Raw genomic sequence first — 20090 nt, 5'->3', positions numbered from 1 at the left:
ACACAAACCATTTCATAATATATATCGAAGCATTTGTGATCAGTTTATGTATCATCTATTTTGGGGGGTTTAAATCATGGCACACATTTGGCCCGTCGCTGCTACTGGGTTAAGCATACCTTTTTAGGCACACTGTTTGTGAATTGCATATGTAAGGCTGTTTTTAGTAAAAAAAAATGTTACCTGAATTACACGGTTGGAAACTATGTCATTGAAGATGCAAAATATGTTTTTGATATTTTTTATCTCTTTATGCATCATGATGTTCCACTAGAAAATGGCCAGGAAAGAACCGTCCTACACTGAAGATGATGATACCTGTGGTCCGGCATCTGTAAATGATGTTAGGACTATACGCAAGGCAGGTAACGTCCTGTTCATGAACATTATACAGGCAAGATAGAAAACATGACGTGCTGAATTTAAAAAAATATAAAATATAACACAACTTGGCAAAAATTAAAGTTCAGTGTATGATGGTTCTCTCTGAATTTTTTTTATAGTGGCATATCATAATGCACTAAGAAAAAAAATATGGAATGATTCCTGTCGTGCTGGATATCCCCCCTCTGTGGTATGCATTGGCTTGACAAACACCATCAAAGATCTTAAAGTTAATAATGAAAATGATTATATAAACTATTCTTATATAGAAATATTCAAATCTTAATTTATGAAAATAATAACTTTAAAAAAACTACTTTCTTGAACTGATAGCCCCCGTTATGGCCATCAGTGCCTCGCCTATTTCCCAAAGACTATGGCCAATATCCTGTACATGGTTGCCTAAATTCCCCATTTCAGTAAAACCTCGGGCGATATCCCGTAGATGGTTTCCATTCGTCCGTTGCTCCTCCACCAGGTCCTTCAGCAGACCTCGAATTTCCTTTTGGGTAGTAAGGAACTCAGGAACCAGTTGTAACTCGTGACCTGATGAATATGCAATTCATTAGGATACATCTGCTATTTGACGAGCATGTTCTGATGAATAGTAATGCCATTTAGTATTCCAGCAGAAGCAATGATAAATTTTGAGTTGCCAACACTGCACACAAGTCAGTGTCATAGTGTGCACTGTGGAGCGGCCGGCGGCGGGTGTGAGTCGTGTGGTAGGTGACCGTCTGCTCTTCCTTGCTGTATTTTGAAATGCTTTTCTGTGCAATGTAAGTTTGCTGAAGTTCTTTGGTGTCTTTTGCTGTACTGTGGTAGTTAGTTATAATAAGTGCATAATATTAGCTGTAACTGGTGAAATAACTCATTCATAACCCGGTAGCCTAGCTACGTACTTTACTTTGTTTTCTCGTGATTTTTTTTTTTTTTTACTTAAATTCTCATTTTTTTCCTAATATTGTAATATTGTATGTGCCAATGGCAGATTCGTTGTCATAATATTTATTAATATAGTAGCCTACTGCATAGTGTAAGTGCATAATGTTTTTTTTAGTTTCCAGAATGTGTCCGTAGTCATATGAGTAGGCATAGCCTACTGCATAGTGTAAATGCATAATGTTATTTAAAGAGTATACCTTATTGTTCCCAAGCAGCCCGAAGACTCCGACGATTCAGTTAAGGACCCTGAAGAGGCTTTCCAAACTTTTATCACCACTGTGATTTGATGAGGGCCACTCGGAAAGGTAAGAAGCTATTCTCCATTGGTGGTTCATCTACCCACATGAAAAATAGCTTAAATACGTATAGTGCTTGACTAATTTCGGTGCCTAACATCAGCAAGAAGTGTAGCAAACAAAGAAAATAAGTGTTATTCTGATTATAAGTGCCTGCTGGTCGAGGCATCGTGACGTGTGACACGAATTATTTTGTTAATGTGCCTTTCCGTCGATTCACCCCATCGTGTGATCCGAGTTATTACTTATATTTACATGTTCGTGGAGGAGGAAACAATACTTGTGACCACATTAAAACAAAAAGTAAAGTGGGGAGCATGCGCATTTGCTGCGCGTGGCTGCAGGCGCTCATCTCCCTTTGAGCCTGTGGTGGGAATAAACACTTTACCCAGGGACAGAAGGCCGGTCTGAGTTCCGGGCTGCCTAAGTTTACCTTTTCGGGAAGCTGGGGAACAACCCCTGACTGATACCCGGTACCCATGCACTGCTGGGTGGACAGGGACGAGGGGTAAAGAGTCTGCCCATCTGACTCTGCTCCACCCGGGGATGATACATTCACATGGTCCGGTCTGTGGACATTGGTTTCAGTTTAACGGTGATTGAGCGTCTAAATTTAACCAATTACTGTCTTGGACATCGAAATGCCGGGTGGGACGGTCACCGAGACAAAAGTGAATAGTAGGAAAGCGAGCTTCTGAAACATTCCAAGATTAACTATGACTCATTGGGTAGCCGCATAAGGCGTGTCTCGCCTCGTGCAGGGTCCGAACTGGAGCACGCAGCGCTACCACGTGCCTTCGGGTGCGGTGGGGTTGTAGGGTACTAATGTACAAGGTACTCAGAAGTCTCTCAAGCTTCCCGTGTATTGACGTTGGGGAAGAGCCTACACCTTCCCAAGATGAAACCTTGGTGTGCTTCTTACACAACGGCCAGAAAATTGACCGGGGAATTGAGTGAGAATATTACTAGTGAAATGCAATGAAAGATGATTGAATAAACTCGCTGATGAGGTGCAGCGAAGAAAGATGTACCGGCCAAAGAGGTATATGGGCGAAAAGGCTGTGGTGCTCATTAACCAGCGACAATATACACTCGCTGTTCGACTGTATCATAGTTCGTCAGCATCCTCCAGCGGGCTAAGACTTGGCATCGCTCACTTCCTTCGATTTGATGCTGACACCCTCGTGTTGCCCGCACAACCCCTCTCTTTCATGAGTAGCTTCACGGCATTAGATGCGGCTCCTCGTGGCGGCTCACTTTTTAACTGTGTTTCCCAATGCGATCAGCCTTCAATGCAGCGACCCCTCTCTCTTAAGGTGATGGTTACTCTACTCTCCGTGCGAAAACGCATCCCGATGGTGACGCCGCACGCAATGTCGTCGGTCCGATCCCCGCAAAGGTGGCGGATGGGGGAATCCTCTTTGAGGGTACACATAAGTGTCGCGGACCAACTTGGCCTATATGAGAAGGAAAACTCACATTCCAAACCCCCTACTATATGTAGGTGTCTTTAAATATATATGTTATATGCAAACTACAATTGTATATCTATTACAGGTAGATACCAAATAAAACAGGTACAATGACAGATAAGCAGAGCCAGAGCAGAGAGTCTGATATAGACGACTCAGACCGTGATGAACACTTCGATGTGCGAAAGTATCATCAAGCTACAAAGCGAACAAAAGAATGCCTGTCCTTTTCAGAGGAAGAGGCAATCCTATCGAAGTACCCAAAATAACTCTGGGAACAAATGGAACGTAGAAACAAGAGCCAAATTGAAGATCAGAGGCCAGGTATGTATATGTATATAAGTATATGTATGTTATATATCTTATGCATGAGGATTATAACTCTTGCGTTCTACTTTTGTATGATCGCTTGAATGATTGATCATTCATTTCAGGCTGTAGTCAATGGACTGACGGTAGTGCACAGCCCACACCAGCAGAGCAAAACCCTGCAGGTACGAGTTGTTTTCTGCAAGGAAATTATTTGGCAAATGTGACTGTGTTCGAACAATGTGTTGGTACATGACTAGCTTTTACAAACAGGTTCTCCCCCAAGTGCCTCATCAGAGGATGGGACAGGGGGTGACATGTCTGTGCCAAGGCCAAGGTTAACCGAGGATGAAATGGAGCTACTTGCCTGCCAAACCCAAGGCATGGGCACCTCGGAAATCCTTGAGAAGGGTGTCTTGAATCCTGCAAAACGCAGACGGATCAAGAAGACGTTTGAAGAGCATGGGACTGTCCCAACTCTGAAACAGGTGGAAAGTCATTTTGCATCTCAACTCGCCTACCATGAAGGGGAAATAAAAAAAGTTACAAGAGATGGAAGAATCATGGAAGACGTTGGCAGAAGAATTTTGGCTGGGTCTGAAGGATAAGCAGGCTGCCAGACTTCAGGCACACCTCGGGGAGCACCGGCCACGTCCAAGGAAAAGGGGTGCTGTGAGCAGGGTGCAGTACGTAAAATCATGTAAAACTGAAACTGATTTTTGCACAACACCAATGCTAACTGTCCAGTTCAAAATGTAATACTCATTGGTAGTTCTATTACAGGCGGTTATGCCCACTGGCGGGATGTGGTGGAAGGCGCATTAACATCAGGCGACACCTCAGTCAGTGCCATAAGCATCTTAACAAAAGTGATATTGATACGTTGATTGAATATTATTCTTCATTGCAAAAAGTAGTGCGATCAAAGATGCCGAAAAAAGCCTCCAGTTAAAGACAGCTCCAGCAAACAAAAGATCAGTAAAATTTATCCTTCCAGACAGTGCTATGTCTGCGATAAACAAGTAAAAAGACTTGACATTCACGTTGAGAAGAAACACTCCGTGAAGCGGCGAACAAATACGTTCAGGGGTATCATGCGCCAATCTCTGGTGCTATAGCAGGGCACTGATTAAATTGAAAATGTGGAGGTGGCATCTAGGAAATTAACCATTTTCCTAACAGATGGAATAAAATAATTCCTGAACCATTTTGAGGAGTATTTGAGGATCTGCGCTCCGCACGCTGACTCAACCAAAAGAGCGCAAAGGCGAATGGTGAATAATGTTCTCACCCACATAGTTTAGAACGAGATTCTGACGACCATGAGTGACTCTGCCATCTGTAAGCTACTGTTGAAAATAGATGATACTGAACCTCTTGGATTCTTGTCCAGCAAAAAGAGAGATGTTCAGTGTGGGTTACAAAAGAAAAATTGTAGATGCATACAAACGAGCTGTTGCATGCTTGGAATGGTCGGATGATGAATTGTATCATGTAGAGAAGGATGAGGCACGTGTAACAGACAAACAACTCCTCATTACAACAAGTATGCAATTATACATGCCATGTGCTATATAACTAATATAACGATCTCTTCTCAATACTTTGCGTTATTTATACAATTGTTTCCGCAGTGAAATACCAAAAGGAGGGGGTCATTGAGAAGGGCCAAGCCCGACGTAAGAAAGAATTATAGAACGTCACATTGGAAGTAATCGATAAAATTCTAAAATCCGATTACATCAAGAACACCTCTGGCAATGCTAAGAAGTGCTTGACTAACCCAGAAGTGACACCTTTGGCCCTGAGCGACTTTACCAAGCTCAGAGACGTCCACATCCTTACATCGATGATACAATTGTTGGTGATAGCGAGTGTTCTCAAATGCTAATAGGTTCCCGGATAGAGAAACTCAATATCCGTCAGGGTGACTTTATTGGATAAAAATCACAAAGGTCATGGGCACAAACAAAACATAAAGAAAAGGTGTTTGTGTGGGTATGCGTTTGTGTGAATGTTGTGAAGTGTGGGTGACATTTAAGTGTTGGTGTATGTGTGGAACAATGTGTAAAAGGAATGTATAGCAGGACGAGGACAGACAGTAGAAGATAAACGAAGACAAGGAAAGTTAACAATGAAGACGCGACAAGACAGACTGGCAGACACATAGTGACGATGGACATTACATGTTGGGTCCGCTCTGCAGCGCCCATTTTCTTAATTGTCACTGAGGGGAAGGAGCACGCAGTTGAGCGGTGACTGCTACACAATCAGTAAGAAGACCCATGGAGTTTGCTGAGTTCACACTGGGGGAATATCTCGATATGGAGGAGAGGAGGACAAAAGGGTCTGAGCCTGAAAACTACTACGTGATTCGAGTTTCGAGGCATAAAACAGCTCAGCAAGGTAATTACGGTTTACTTCTATGGCATATATTACCCAATGATCTTTAAAGATTGACGAAAAAATGTATTCCTATGTATGAGTAATGGGTTATTTTCTTTGCAGTACCCTCGCTCCTCTATCTGGAGGAATCTGGCAGAAAGGTGTCAGATGCATACATGTTGTTCTACCGGTCGGTGGCAACGTCCTGCATTGCCCCAAGCTGCCTAGTGTTTCCAAATAGGTTTCAAATAACGGAGGCCAAATGTTGCTCAAAAATAACATTTTCCAATCTGAGCAGGATTGTGAATAGGACGGCGATTGCGTCCACATCCCATTGCAAGACTACTTCAAGGATACTTCGCCGCTCCCAGATATCAGCTCTCTGGGAAAAATGTGATGACCCAGCCTGGAAGCAGAAGGTCGCTGAGCACTAGGTATTATGACTATTCCAGTAAAGTGGAGCCAGGGAGGTTAGTAGTGGCCACATTGAGGCAGATGAGGGATGGCTACACAAATGACGATGCACACACCTTCCCCGAGGGCGTTCCCGGTGTGCAGCATAAGAACACGGCTGAGGTTTACCCTACCCGCCGGATGAGATGTGTCAGTTTTACCGGCGGGGGGGCTTTTAGAGGGGTCAGCGGAGATAGGTAGCATGTTTCTCACCATAGGTAGATTCACGACAAGAATTCACCAAATCAGAAGGCTTAGTTGTCGGACTAAATTTCTCACTTTCCCTGAGGTTACCTATCCCATAGGAACCCATGTTAAAAAAAAGGCTCACTGAAGTCCGACAGGTAGAAAGTGAGAAACTGAACTTGAGAAGTCTGTCGCGAGACAAGTTAGTTTAACCCTACTGTTGGCAGTTGTGTCGTTGATACAGCAGTCCTGCTCAGTACGAGAGGAACGGCAGGTCCTGACAGATGGTTCCGCTCTTGGTCGATCGGCCAGTGGAGCGAGGCTACGTCCGTGGGATTATACCTGAAAGCCTCTAAGGCAGAATCCCGGCTGGATGACCAACGATACCGCGTATAGCCTGCATCGGGATGGTCACCATTGAATTTTCGAGATATTCGCTCCCCGTTCATTCGCTGGCGGGATTAGAAGATGGACCCGTGCAGAGGGAACTCGGGAGTGCCTCGACAAACAGGTTCAGGCTCTCTCCCCCTTAGTAGAGAACACCAAGATGCTGATGTGCCGTACCGAATCGTTCGCAAACGACTTACGTACCTGTCACGGTGTTGTTGGCGGCAAAGCAACATCCTCACTGGGAACTCCCAGTGTTGGAGGCATCTAACACAGATGTATCTAATTTCCATGCACAATTTTGATCTAATTCAATTTATGGTCACACTTTAAGTTATTTCGAAAGCGCTTTTAATATCTGCCCAAGCTGTTGACTCGCTTAAATTTATAACAATGCCTTCGAACCTTAAGCGTGACGTCTGTCCCGGACGATTTGCAGTTCAGTACTTCCAGCTGAGTAAAACTTGCCGCCTCTGCGTTCAAAGATTACAACTTCAGAGGACTATGACTGAATGGAAAGTCAAACATAACAATCTTGAAACGATATTCGAAGCCATTCAGGAATTTGTTGCAAGCAATGTGGCAGTGACTCCATCATCGATGGTGGAGAGGCCCTCCATCGAGACTGTGCCCTCTCCAGACGAATCTCCTGCTTCACGGGAGGACGTGTTACTTGCCTCACAGGTTGACTCCCAGCCTGCCTCACAGGCTAACCCCCAGCCTGCCTCACAGGCTAACCCCCAGCCTGCACCACAGGCTAACCCCCAGCATGCACCACAGGCTAACCCCCAGCCTGCCTCACAGGACAACCACCAGCCTGCCTCACAGGCTGAACCCCAGCCTGCCTCACAGGCTAACTCCCAGCCTGATTCACAGGCTAACTTCCAGCCTGCCTCACAGGACAACTTCCAGCCTGCCCCACTTAACGCTTCTCTTCCTGCTTCACAGGATGTCGGGTTCCAACCTGTAAGGAATGGAGCCAAACCGAAGCAGGCAACCAAGGATTTACTGAGCCCCACTACATTCAATAGGTTCCAGGTGCTGGCAGGCACCATGGAGGATGAGTTTGAGACTCGCCTAGTTGGGGACTCCATGGTGCGTGGCCAGCTGGTTGAGTTCTGTGGTCATTCATCAAACGGCCGCAGAAAACGTTACTGCTATCCAGGTGCCAGACTGGATGACATTACCGCAGGGTGCGATGATGTCACAAGAAATGCCGATCGAAACACCTTCTTTGTCATTCACGCGGGGACAAATGACGTAAAGACAACCCGTTCTGAGGAACTGCTTGAGAAATACCCCAAGATGATCAAACAGTATAAACGTAAAACGGATGCCAGTAACATCATAATCTCAGGAATCTTCCCGAGGGTCGGTGCCGAACCTAGCTTTTACAGTAAGGCCTTCAGCACAAACAACAGACTTCAGTCCCTTTGCTCACAAGAAAACGTCCAGTTCGCTAACTTGTGGCAAAGTTTTTACTACGATTCAGACCTGTTCCTTGGTGATGGCATCCACTTAAACCCTGTTGGAGCAGCCCGTTTCGGGAGATGGTCTGTGACCAAGTGGCTCTTCGAAAGCCAAAAAACGCGGAGGCGAGAACACCAGCAGCTCCACCGTAACTTGGCAGAGGACATATCCTATATACGGATAACGTCTTCACCAGCCCTCTGCTTGTCAGTTACCTACACGACATGGAAACAGGTATATGTGGGACGGTCAAGGCTAAAAGGAAACACATGCATCGCCATGAAAAAGTGACTCAAAAGGGTGAAATGCACTTCTACGCTGCCAACAATAGAAGTAAAAAATTGGACTGAGTCCGTTCCAAAACGATGACAAGTAGGACGTATCGGTTAAGTACGAATTCGGATTAAGCCCGTTCACGTTACTTAAGATGACAAGAACGCGTCGGTTACGTAAGAATTCGGACCGAGCCCGTTCACGTTACTTAAGATGGCAAGGACGCGTCGGTCACGTAAGAATTCGGATTCAGCCCGTTCACGTTACTTAAGATGGCAAGGACGCGTCGGTCACGTAAGAATTCGGATTCAGCCCGTTCACGTTACTTAAGATGGCAAGGACGCGTCGGTCACGTATGAATTCGGACTGAGCCCGTTCACGTTACATAAGACGAGAAGGACGCGTCGGTCAAGTAAAAATTCGGACTGAGCCCGTTCACGTTACTTAAGATGACAAGGACGCGTCGGTTAAGTAAGAATTCGGACTGAGCCCGGTCACGTTACTAAAGATGACAACCCAGCAAACACAAGTACGTCGGGCCTCCAGCGGGCCGACGTGTGTTGTTGCGGCGGCCCGACAGTGCAAAACTCTGTCGGCCCGATGTCCTTTCTGCTCATTGTTTTAACGGAGGCCCGACGTAGTATACCGGTCTCCCATATGCCGATCATATAGTATGCTAGCCCCAGCCCCACTCACCCACTTCCCCCTTCACTTTTACCACAAGCCGCACTGGCTTTATATATATATATATATATATATATATATATATATATATATATATATATATATATATATATATATATATATATATATATATATATATATATATATATATATATATATATATATATATATATATATATATATATATATATATATACTAGAGTCCCACTTATACATAGGGACATACTAAATAAATGTACAGCAACGACTGAAATTATAATTTTAAATATAGTATACTAAGGTTACTTAACTAAATCAATAAAAAAAAAATTTGCATGATAAATTATACCATGTTGCAAATCACTTTTGCATGTCACATATAAATCAAACTAAGTAAGAATCTTGAAGAGTATAATAATCAGTCACCTAATATATGTATTACTGGCGATAATGAAACTTCATTGTCCACTTTGAAAATTACAGCAGTAAAATATAATGGTCTTAAACATAATTATAGACACCTGTAATAGTTTGTGGTTGTCATTACAACTTCAACTAAATTTGTTCCCATACATATATTCATCGTGCAACATACATATATGTCAAACCATTTAAATTTATATTAATTATGATGATATATCAGCTATATAGCTCCCTTCTAATTTACCATACCCTTATTATTCTGGTTCAGTTACCTTTCCCATAGTTAATGTTAACTTTGCCAGAAATGGCGCATGAACTATACAACAACCGTTATGTAACTGCAGATCATTCGTAATTATTCCACTACCTGAACTTGTTTTGGTCCTCCGGCCCATAATTTGAACACAGAAATCCTAGTCATTGACAGTAAGCTACATGTAGGTAGGCTACTTTAAGTAAAAAATATAAATAAATAAATAGATAAATAAATAAATATATAAAATCTAGATTCTTAATTAGTCCGTATAAAATTGTTACTTTTCTATCGCTGTTAGCTGCTACCATCCTGAACATTACTGTCATAAGTATGTTGTGAAGTCCTGTAGTTAATAAAAAAAAATAATAAATAATAAAAATCATTATGTACTTACATTATGCAGTAGGCTATGCGTACTCCTAGGCCCACGGACACGTCCTGGAAATTAATAATAAAAAAAAAAAATATGCACTTACACTATGCAGTAGGCTATGCCTATCCATAAAAAAGCATTATGCATTTACACTATGTAGTAGGGTATGCGTACTCCTATGCCCACGGACACGTTCTGGAAATTAATAATAAAAAAAAGCATTATGCAGTTACACTATGCAGTAGGCTATGTCTACTCCTATGCCCACGGACACGTTCTGGAAATTAATAAAAAAAGCTATATACACTTATGATAGCGCATCACTAGGCAGTAGGCGCTATCATATGACTATGGACACATTCTGGAAACTAATAAAAAAGCATTATGCACTTACACTATGCAGTAGGCTACTTTATTAATAAATATTATAACAACGAATTTACATTGCACAGAAACACGCACGTCTCACACCCACTGCCGCCCACGTCACAGTGCACACTGACTCGTGTCGCGGCGGCGTGCAGGGAACACATCACCCGACTTTTTTTTCGCATCACATTATGGGTATAGAACTCCACGAAGTACACAAGTCATTTTAATTTACATATATTAATAATGATACCACAATCATTGATTTACAAAAAAAAAAAAATCGAAGAGGGAGCCACGTCACTGGTGAATGTTAATGCTATATGTGTGTGTGTGTGTGTGTGTGTGTGTGTGTGTACATAAGTGTATATACTATATGCCCATGGTCGTTTGCAGTTTCTGGAAAGACCGATGGATTCATTATCCATCACGCATTTACAGCATGTCACTGCAGGAAACGATAATTAAAGTCGATTTGACGTCAGGAATTTTGCTGACGGTGGACGCCCTTCTGCCGACGGTGCTGGTTTGCTGGGAAGGACGCGTCGGTCAAGTAAGAATTCGGACTTAGCCCGTTCACGTTTATAGTTAAGATGCCAAGGACGCGTCGGTTAAGTAAGTGATCCAAAGCTTGTTTATCGAAACTTTCTTGCTCTAAGTAGAGGTGTATCTTAAGGACATACCTTAACGAACAGGAATCTGCAAAGCTTAATATTTCTTATAATTATTTACTCTGCGCTGGCTTTACTTTGTATTGCAGCTGACCGGCCGCCCTGATGACCAACTCTTCCCTAGCTCGCCTCATGAGAAGGGCGTCTCCGTGGCCGAGTGGTTAAGGCGGGGCATACCCGCCTCGTTGATCGCTGGTTTAATCCCAGACGGAAGCAGGATTTTTTTTTCTCGTGTTTCGTTACACAGCTTTCTTATGCATGCCATGACGTCACGCTGCCTTCCAATTGGGGGAGGGGGGTCCGTTAGGATGATATACTATAAAGGCGACCTTACACCTGGCAATTCCTAGTCGGTAATACGGGCTCGGCTGCATATTTCATCTCGGTCTGGGTCTGGGAGCCCTTCTCGCGGCAAGTTTTCTGCAGCTGAGCGCGTCCGACTTGTATTGCCGAGTGGCGGCTGAGTACGACATGGCGCCAATAATAACACAAGAAATATATGCAGATACAGACAAGATCTGGAGCCGAGATGCCGAGGTGGCATTATTAGAAGTGAGGCAGCATCGATACTTGTGGGATCCACAAGATAAGCTGTAAAAGAAGCTGAGTCTACGGAGAACGACGTTTGAGAGAGTGGCAGCAACATTACGAGAAATGTTTATCTCTTTGCGAAATATCGAAGGAGATAAGGAAAGAATATTTTCGTGTATTAAATAATCACACTATGTAACGCCTGGGGGTTGCGATGGCATGTTCCTCCCTTCTCTTTTGTTGTTAAATGCAACAATAAACAATCAATCAATACTACTTATGATAAAACTCGTTTACTTAAAGTATTTCTACAATATTAGGCTAATGGACCAGACTCATTCTGGTTTTAAGATATGGTAGTAGCCTTTTGGGGTGTCTGGGATGAATTAATACCCTTGCATTTACTAGCAGATTACGTCTTGATGCTCCCGGCTTCTCCTCCCACGTGTGAACGTACTTGCTCCCGAGAGCACCCAGCTGGTCTAGCCGCTAGATCGTCGCGGCTGTATTGCCGACTAGGAATTGCCAGGTGTAAAGCCGCCTTCAGGATAGCTCACTGAAACGTCATCGATGACGTCATGACTGCGGTATGCCACCTGGTTCACTCTCACGGGGCATAAAATGTACTAGAAAACCCTTATTTATTCTTATTCATGGTCAGATATTTGGTCTTTTTTAATTGCTAAATATAAGTCATTAAATTATGCAGCTGTTGTGTTCGCTAATAGTTTACAATAATATAAATAATGTGGTAAACAAGCTGCAGAAATATTGATTGCTGTTTACCATCGATGCTTAAGTTTTCTTAACTTTTCTTAACATTAGCTTTCTACAGCTTAATTTGCAGGGGTAACTAATCCTGTCATATATCATATATATATATATATATATATATATATATATATATATATATATATATATATATATATATATATATATATATATATATATATATATATATATATATATATATATATATATATATATATATATATATATATATATATATATATATATATATATATATATATATATATATATATATATATATATATATATATATATATATATATATATATATATATATATATATATATATATATATACCTTTATATTGTATAATATTTACACAAAATTTTAACTAGATGAATTTCCCTTTACCAAACTTTCACTATGGAGCTTTATTGGCTTTTCTTTAATGCTATCGCTTTCTTGGAAAATGTTTGGACCTCACCCGCGCAGACTTCACCCTCACTTTATTAATATTTTCGTTTGCAGGCCAAAATCCACTTCTTCAAGGTGTGTTTGTCTCTAGGAAACCTAATTAACTTAACACCTTGACGACTTTCCGCAGTTGAGCCACTGTAACACCCATATACACCTCAAATCACCATTTTCACTGAGCACGCTACTTTGATAACATAGTGTTGTGCTGGAGGCTTCCCCCGGGGACTATGGGCCTCTGGAAGACTGCGGGAGGAGCGAGCAGGGGGGGCGGGGAGCAAGGCACCGCCAGCGCCCCGCGGGGCCAGCGGTCAGGCGCCAGGCCAACTCGCCCAAACGGAGTATTTGTAACAGTTTATACTGCCGTGCTATACAAGGCTGTGATCTCTGCAGTATTCTACTTTAAGGACTCGTATTTACTCTATCTCTGTATTCATTCCCATCTAGTGCTTGGGCAATGTTCTCCGTCCCCACATTTTATTTTCTTATTGTTCAGGGGGAGGTACCGCCCCCCCTCCCTTGTTGTGCATTCCTTCTTACTATTGTATATTTTTAGTTTCATAGTGCTACCTACACGTGTACTAATAGTTGTATAATCACACACTGTCCTGTCTGGGGATTGGGACGGCATGTTCCTCCCTTCTCCCTTGTTGTTTACCTGCAACAATAAACTATCAATCAATCAATCAACTATAGCAGTACCCAAGGATGATATACTATAAGGACAGCTCACTGAAACGTCATCGATGACGTACTGACTGCGGTATGTCACTCTCACCCTGCTGTCACGGTATAAAATGTACTAGAAACCAACCCTTTATTCATATTCATGGTCAGATTTTGCGTTTTTTTTATTTTTATTGCTAAGGATATGCAATTAAATTAGGCAGCTGTTGAGTTGGCAAACAGTAAAGGACAACATAATCATATGAGAAATATGTTAGAAAAAGGTACCGAGAAACACTGCTGTCCACCACACACCGGCGCTGACGTTCTCTCAAATTTCACCAACACCCACCCACTACAACTTTACAGGGGTAACCAATCCTGTCATCAATATCGTTATAGATAATATAGAAGTTGGTATAGTCTTTGTGTATTCTTACGTATACATTGATCCCTTTATACATTAATTACATTAGCCATTTGATATAATTTTCCTGATCCAACAGTAATACTTCAATTAATATATATCTATGTTAGCTATTTTGATGACAGGATTAGTTACCCTGCAAAATTACAGAAAACGCATGAACCGATACATGGCAGACAGCAACATTTCTCATCAACCCCCACATAACATATTTCTCAAATGTCTCCACCACTGGCCACCTCAACAGCCGCCCAATTCAACCACATATCCCCAGCAACCAAAAAAAAAAATTATAATAAATAATAATAATAATAATAATAATAATAATAATAATAATAATAATAATAATAAAAAAAATAAAATAATAAATAAATAAATAACGCAAAATCTGGCAATGAATGAATGACAAGATCAATAAGTATTGGCCCCCCAATACATATTATATAAATCAGATTGCATACGCGATGCATTGTGGGTAAAATAAATGCTTAGTGAGCTATCCTTATATTATATAATCCTTGGCAGTACCCGTGGCAATTCTGTGGTCCACCTTCTTCCTCTCACTCCTCCCTTTCTTCTTTTTCGTCTTGTCCTCCTTCCTTCCTTCCTTCCACCATTACTACAGAAGCCCTCGCTGCTATACACCTCCTCTTATCAGCACAGCCACTTTCAACCCTCCCACACTACTTACGACCCTCATATACCTTTTGTTCAACACCCAACATGACCCCTCTACCATACCAAACCCCTGCCATAACTACCATAACCCCTTGTAACAATCTGCCGTACTTGACTACCCCGCAAAACCTACTCCAAACTCGCTACCATACATTCCCATAACCACCATGAAAACTCTCTCTCTCTCTCTCTCTCTCTCTCTCTCTCTCTCTCTCTCTCTCTCTCTCTCTCTCTTTGATGGCATGTAGCAACGGTTATTCTGGAGGGGGGACCTTGATTCTTCCGTCTGTCTGTCTTGCTGACTGGCTGGCTGAATGAATATGTGGATCTCTCTCTCTCTCTCTCTCTCTCTCTCTCTCTCTCTCTCTCTCTCTCTCTCTCTCTCTCTCTCTCTCTCTCTCTCGTTCAGCGTCGGGCAACGAAAATGATCCCTTCCTTGCGCAACAAATCCTACGAAGAAAGGCTTTCTACCCTTAACATGTTCTCTCTTGAGAAACGTCGCCTCCGAGGAAAACTGATCGAATGTTTTAAAATACTTAATGGTTTCACGAATGTAGACAGATCAACATTGTTTATGATCGATGACACTTTGCGCACGAGGAACAATGGCGTAAAACTCAGAGTAGACAAGTAAATTCAGACTGCACCAAATTTTTCTTCACCAACGTTGTAGTGCGAGAATGGAATAAGCTTCCACCGTCAGTGGTCCAGTGTAACACGATTGACTCCTTCAAAAATAAGCTCGACCGTCACTTCCTTCAACTTAATATCAACTAGAGTAGAAATGCAACGTTTTGGAGTCTTCTGATTAATGTAAAATCACTTAGGTTTAAGGACAGACCACCAAGTCTGGACCATGGGGTCTGTGTGGTCTGATTTTCTATGTAAATATATGTAAATCTCTCTCTCTCTCTCTCTCCTTCCCATGACGGGAACCATTACTTCGTCTCCACCCCTGATCCCCCCCCCCCCCAAAAAAAAAAAAAAAAAAAGTTACCCCTAGAACGGTAGCGTGACTTTTTTGCTGACAGGAACATGAATAGTCTGTCTGTCTGTCTGTCTAGCTGGCTGGCTGGATGAATCTGTGGATGTTTTCTCTCTCTCTCTCTCTCTCTCTCTCTCTCTCTCTCTCTCTCTCTCTCTCTCTCTCTCTCCGTCCCATGGCGGGAACCGTTACATCGTCTATTTTCGTTCATGAACTAGATTATGGCAAGCTTTTAAATTCGTTTTAAACCTTATGTTGAGGCACATCCTATCACTGTTAATGCTAATTATTATTACCAATCAACTATATGCACTTGAAATAGAAAAAAAGAGCCATGAAATCACGTAATTTTACAAGTAACGGACGAAACTTTTTGACAAGCAGAATATCGTTCACTTGGAAATTAGACAACAGAAGTTCTTCGTTATATAGAGAGTGAAAGTAAATAATATATATTTTCCATGGTTATACTCAAATCATGAAAACATTGTAATTGAAATTAAATCACTCATTTATGTGTCATTTTCATAATCCTAAATAATGATATAATAACACGCCTTCACAAACGCTCGCTTGACCGTGACTGGCGGTTGAATGCACACGACGCCATTTTGCACACGGTACCGCGGCGCTTCCTGGCAGGAAGGAGACAACTGTCGATGATTTGGACAATGCTGACATGTCAACAAAGAAAATAGCCGGGATGATGAAGATCAGTAAAAGAACAATCCAACGATGGAAAAGGAGGTGTGAAGAGACTGAAAGTTTAGAAAATACAAAAATATGTGGAGGCCCTCGTCACACCACCCGGCAAGAAGGCGACTCCATCATTCAGTCAGCCACCAAGAACCCTCTCACGACGGCAGTCAAGATATCAAGAAACATACAAGTCCACGTTGCAGTGCACACGGAGAGGCGGCGGCTTCATGAAGCTGGCCTGCATCACCAGACGCCCTCCACCAAGCCTTTCCTCACGCAGAGAAACAGGGAGGAGTAATAAATTACCTGGCGCCATAGTTATTCCTATTCTTATTACTTCTTTATCATAGTACTACAAAAAAAGTCAGGACATATATTTCTGTAAGCGTGAAGTAAACACGGTACTTCCTCCTCGCCCAACAACCAAGAGTAGGCTAGGCTAGACTCCGTAATTATTGTCTTATAAATCGCCCGCGTTCAAATCCTCTCTCTCTATTACACACACACACACACACACACACACACACAAAAGAGCGATACAATATATGAAGTTTATTTATGAACGCTAGGCATAAGTTACAATATATTTAAATGAAAAGCTTAATATACTGGTCCTCAGACAAAACAGGAGGGACTGCGATACCACGGAGGAGCCAAACTTGCCTCTGCCGGCTGAAATACGGCATTCGTCACTTAACATAATATTGGTTGGTGGTTGAATATTAGTAGTTTAGGAAAACAGACCGTAATATTACTCTCCCCACTGCTGAGGTGATCAAGTCCCGACTCACGTCCATCAAAACTATAAGATACAATTAAATCGCATAACTGTCACATTAAAAAATAGACTAGATAAATTCATGGACAGCGATATTAAGTGGGGTTAGATACACGGGAGCTTAGGGTCAAAGGAGCTGCCTCGTACAGGCCTACCGGCCTCTTGTAGACTCCTGCGTTCTTATGTTCTTATGTTAACTGTTTCCCAACAGATGCACATATAGACATCAACAAAGAAATTGTAAGAGAAGACCCATTCTTCCCCAGGCAAACGCAACGCACCACAGGACTCGCTCATCCCTATACAGTGACTGAAAAAATGACGGTTAACCCTTACCGTAACCGTCTTGAGCGCCAAGAGACTTTCATAGTGACATGAACTGTTTAACAGTTAACATTCTCTGTACGTACGTACGTTGCACCATCTTTATAATTATACTACCAAATTTGACACACCAACTATAGAGGAATCATAATAAATCAGCTGCCTTAGCAGAATAATGTGCAGAGTTACAGCATCTTCCATTTAGCGTAACCCGTTTCTGGGTCGTGATCTGTAGAGTCCCTCATAGAGTCCCGTCAACCTAAGATTTGGACGCCATTATTGGCCCTGTGTTTTCGCCGCGCTTTTCAAACACTAGCACACGGTCTCGCGGCGAAGACAGGGCCAATAATGGCCTCCAAATCTTAGGCTGTCGGGACTCTATCTATCAAGGGACTCTACAGATCATGACCCAGAAACGGGTTACGCTAAATGGAAAAGGCTATTACTTTAATTATATATTTTTTTCTGTGATGTTGTGGGGGGTGTATCTAGAAAAAGTAGTAATAGTTTTATAAATCTATACGTACTACAGTTGAGTTCTGCTGAAAACATTCAAATTCCTGGAAATTTAGTGATCGAGGCATATGTCACATTATGTGTTAGAAGGCTAGGCCAGTTTTTGCATTCCTTGCTGTTTCAGTCACTGATATTTTGGTAGGGATACAAGAAGGAAATACGAAACACACATATAGTATAGTATGGACGAAATACAGCATCTGTGACAGCTCAACTTCAGCATTTTTTTTTTTTTTTTTTTTTTGCTGTTCTCTTGGTTAATTTTCTAGATTTGGTGCATAAATGTTCCAGCCTATTACAAAACTTTCATTCTGTACTAGTTTCATATTCTGCTGCATTGAAAATCACGTATTAACAGGGGCTTTCCCATGCTTTCGCCATGGCTTTGGGCACCAGTGCCCGCGAGAGGCGGGCGTGACGTCATCGTTCCCTGTGACATCAAAACAATGACGTCGGAGCGCAATATCCTTTCTCTCTCTGATCCATGATTCTAACTGCCGCCCCCATAAAGCTTCTATTCAACAAAGAAACGTGGCCCCTCTGCCAGACCCACTCACTCCGTGAACCTCCTATGCAACACGCAACGTGGACTCTCTCCCATACCTACCAGACCTACAAGGGTTGATGTCATGGTATACTGGTTGGTGGTTGTAATAGACTTCAGCGAACAGCTCCCCCATTTCCTGGGTGTACTTGACACTGACCTCACCTCCCCTTCCAAAACCATACATCTGGTTCATGGTGGGCATAGGAGAATCCCCGTTCAACGGAGACCCAGGCTAATATGGGATTCTTTTCTCAATCTGGACTGCTAGATGGTGTGACAAAAGTCACCGGTTTTATATATATATAGATATATATATATATATATATATATATATATATATATATATATATATATATATATATATATATATATATATATATATATATATTGAATATCAGATTTTTATTAGTACTTACTCATAAAAGGAATTATGTATTATATTAAAGTATAGAATGTTATATGATTAAGGATTATAATTTTATAAATAATGAAAAAGGGCTGGTTGCCCATATGGCAAATCTTGAAATTATCTATTCCAGTTAATGGCTTCTCTCTCTCTCTCTCTCTCTCTCTCTCTCTCTCTCTCTCTCTCTCTCTCTCTCTCTCTCTCTCGCTCTATATATATATATATATATATGGCGTTAACCGTTACTACGTCCCTCCCCTCCCCGCCTCCCCCTCCCCCAAACACACACACACACACACACACACACACACACACACACACACAGCAAAAAACAAAACAAAATTCACAACAACGTTCAACTACAAGTGAGAGCACCAAACCAGCCAGCTCAAGAGAGAGAGAGAGAGAGAGAGAGAGAGAGAGAGAGAGAGAGAGAGAGAGAGAGAGAGATTTTTTGAATTTCTGATTTTATTTAGTACTTACTCATAAAAGGAAGCACGTATTATATTAAAGTATAGGATATTATATGATTAATGATTATAATTCTATAAATAATGAAAAAGGGTTGGTTGCCTACGTGGCAAATCTTAAAATTATACATTAGGGTTAATGGCTTATCTCTCTCTCTCTCTCTCTCTCTCTCTCTCTCTCTCTCTCTCTCTCTCTCGGATGGCATGTAGCAATTTTTTTTTTTTGGGGGGGGGGCGAAGGGAGGAACATGAATATTCTTCGTGTCTGTCTGTCTGTCTCCCTGCCTGGCTGGCTGGCTGATAACAAAATTTAAAAGAGTTGAAAAAGTAGTGTAATTTGGTTGAAATCTATTTATGTTCCTTCATTTTAAGTTTGTTGATATCACACCCGTAGCGATTTCCATCTAGTTTGTTAATATCACACCCGTAGTGTAGAGGGGTTGCACGTGACGGCATCATCAGCGATCAGCTGATCACTTCTCAGCTGCCCCGCAAAGGCCCGCCATTTTGGGCGGGAACATATT

The sequence above is a fragment of the Eriocheir sinensis genome, unplaced genomic scaffold, assembly GCF_024679095.1.
Source record: "Eriocheir sinensis breed Jianghai 21 unplaced genomic scaffold, ASM2467909v1 Scaffold428, whole genome shotgun sequence".
Lineage (NCBI taxonomy): Eukaryota > Metazoa > Arthropoda > Malacostraca > Decapoda > Varunidae > Eriocheir > Eriocheir sinensis.
Note: the sequence above shows the minus strand (reverse complement) of the source record.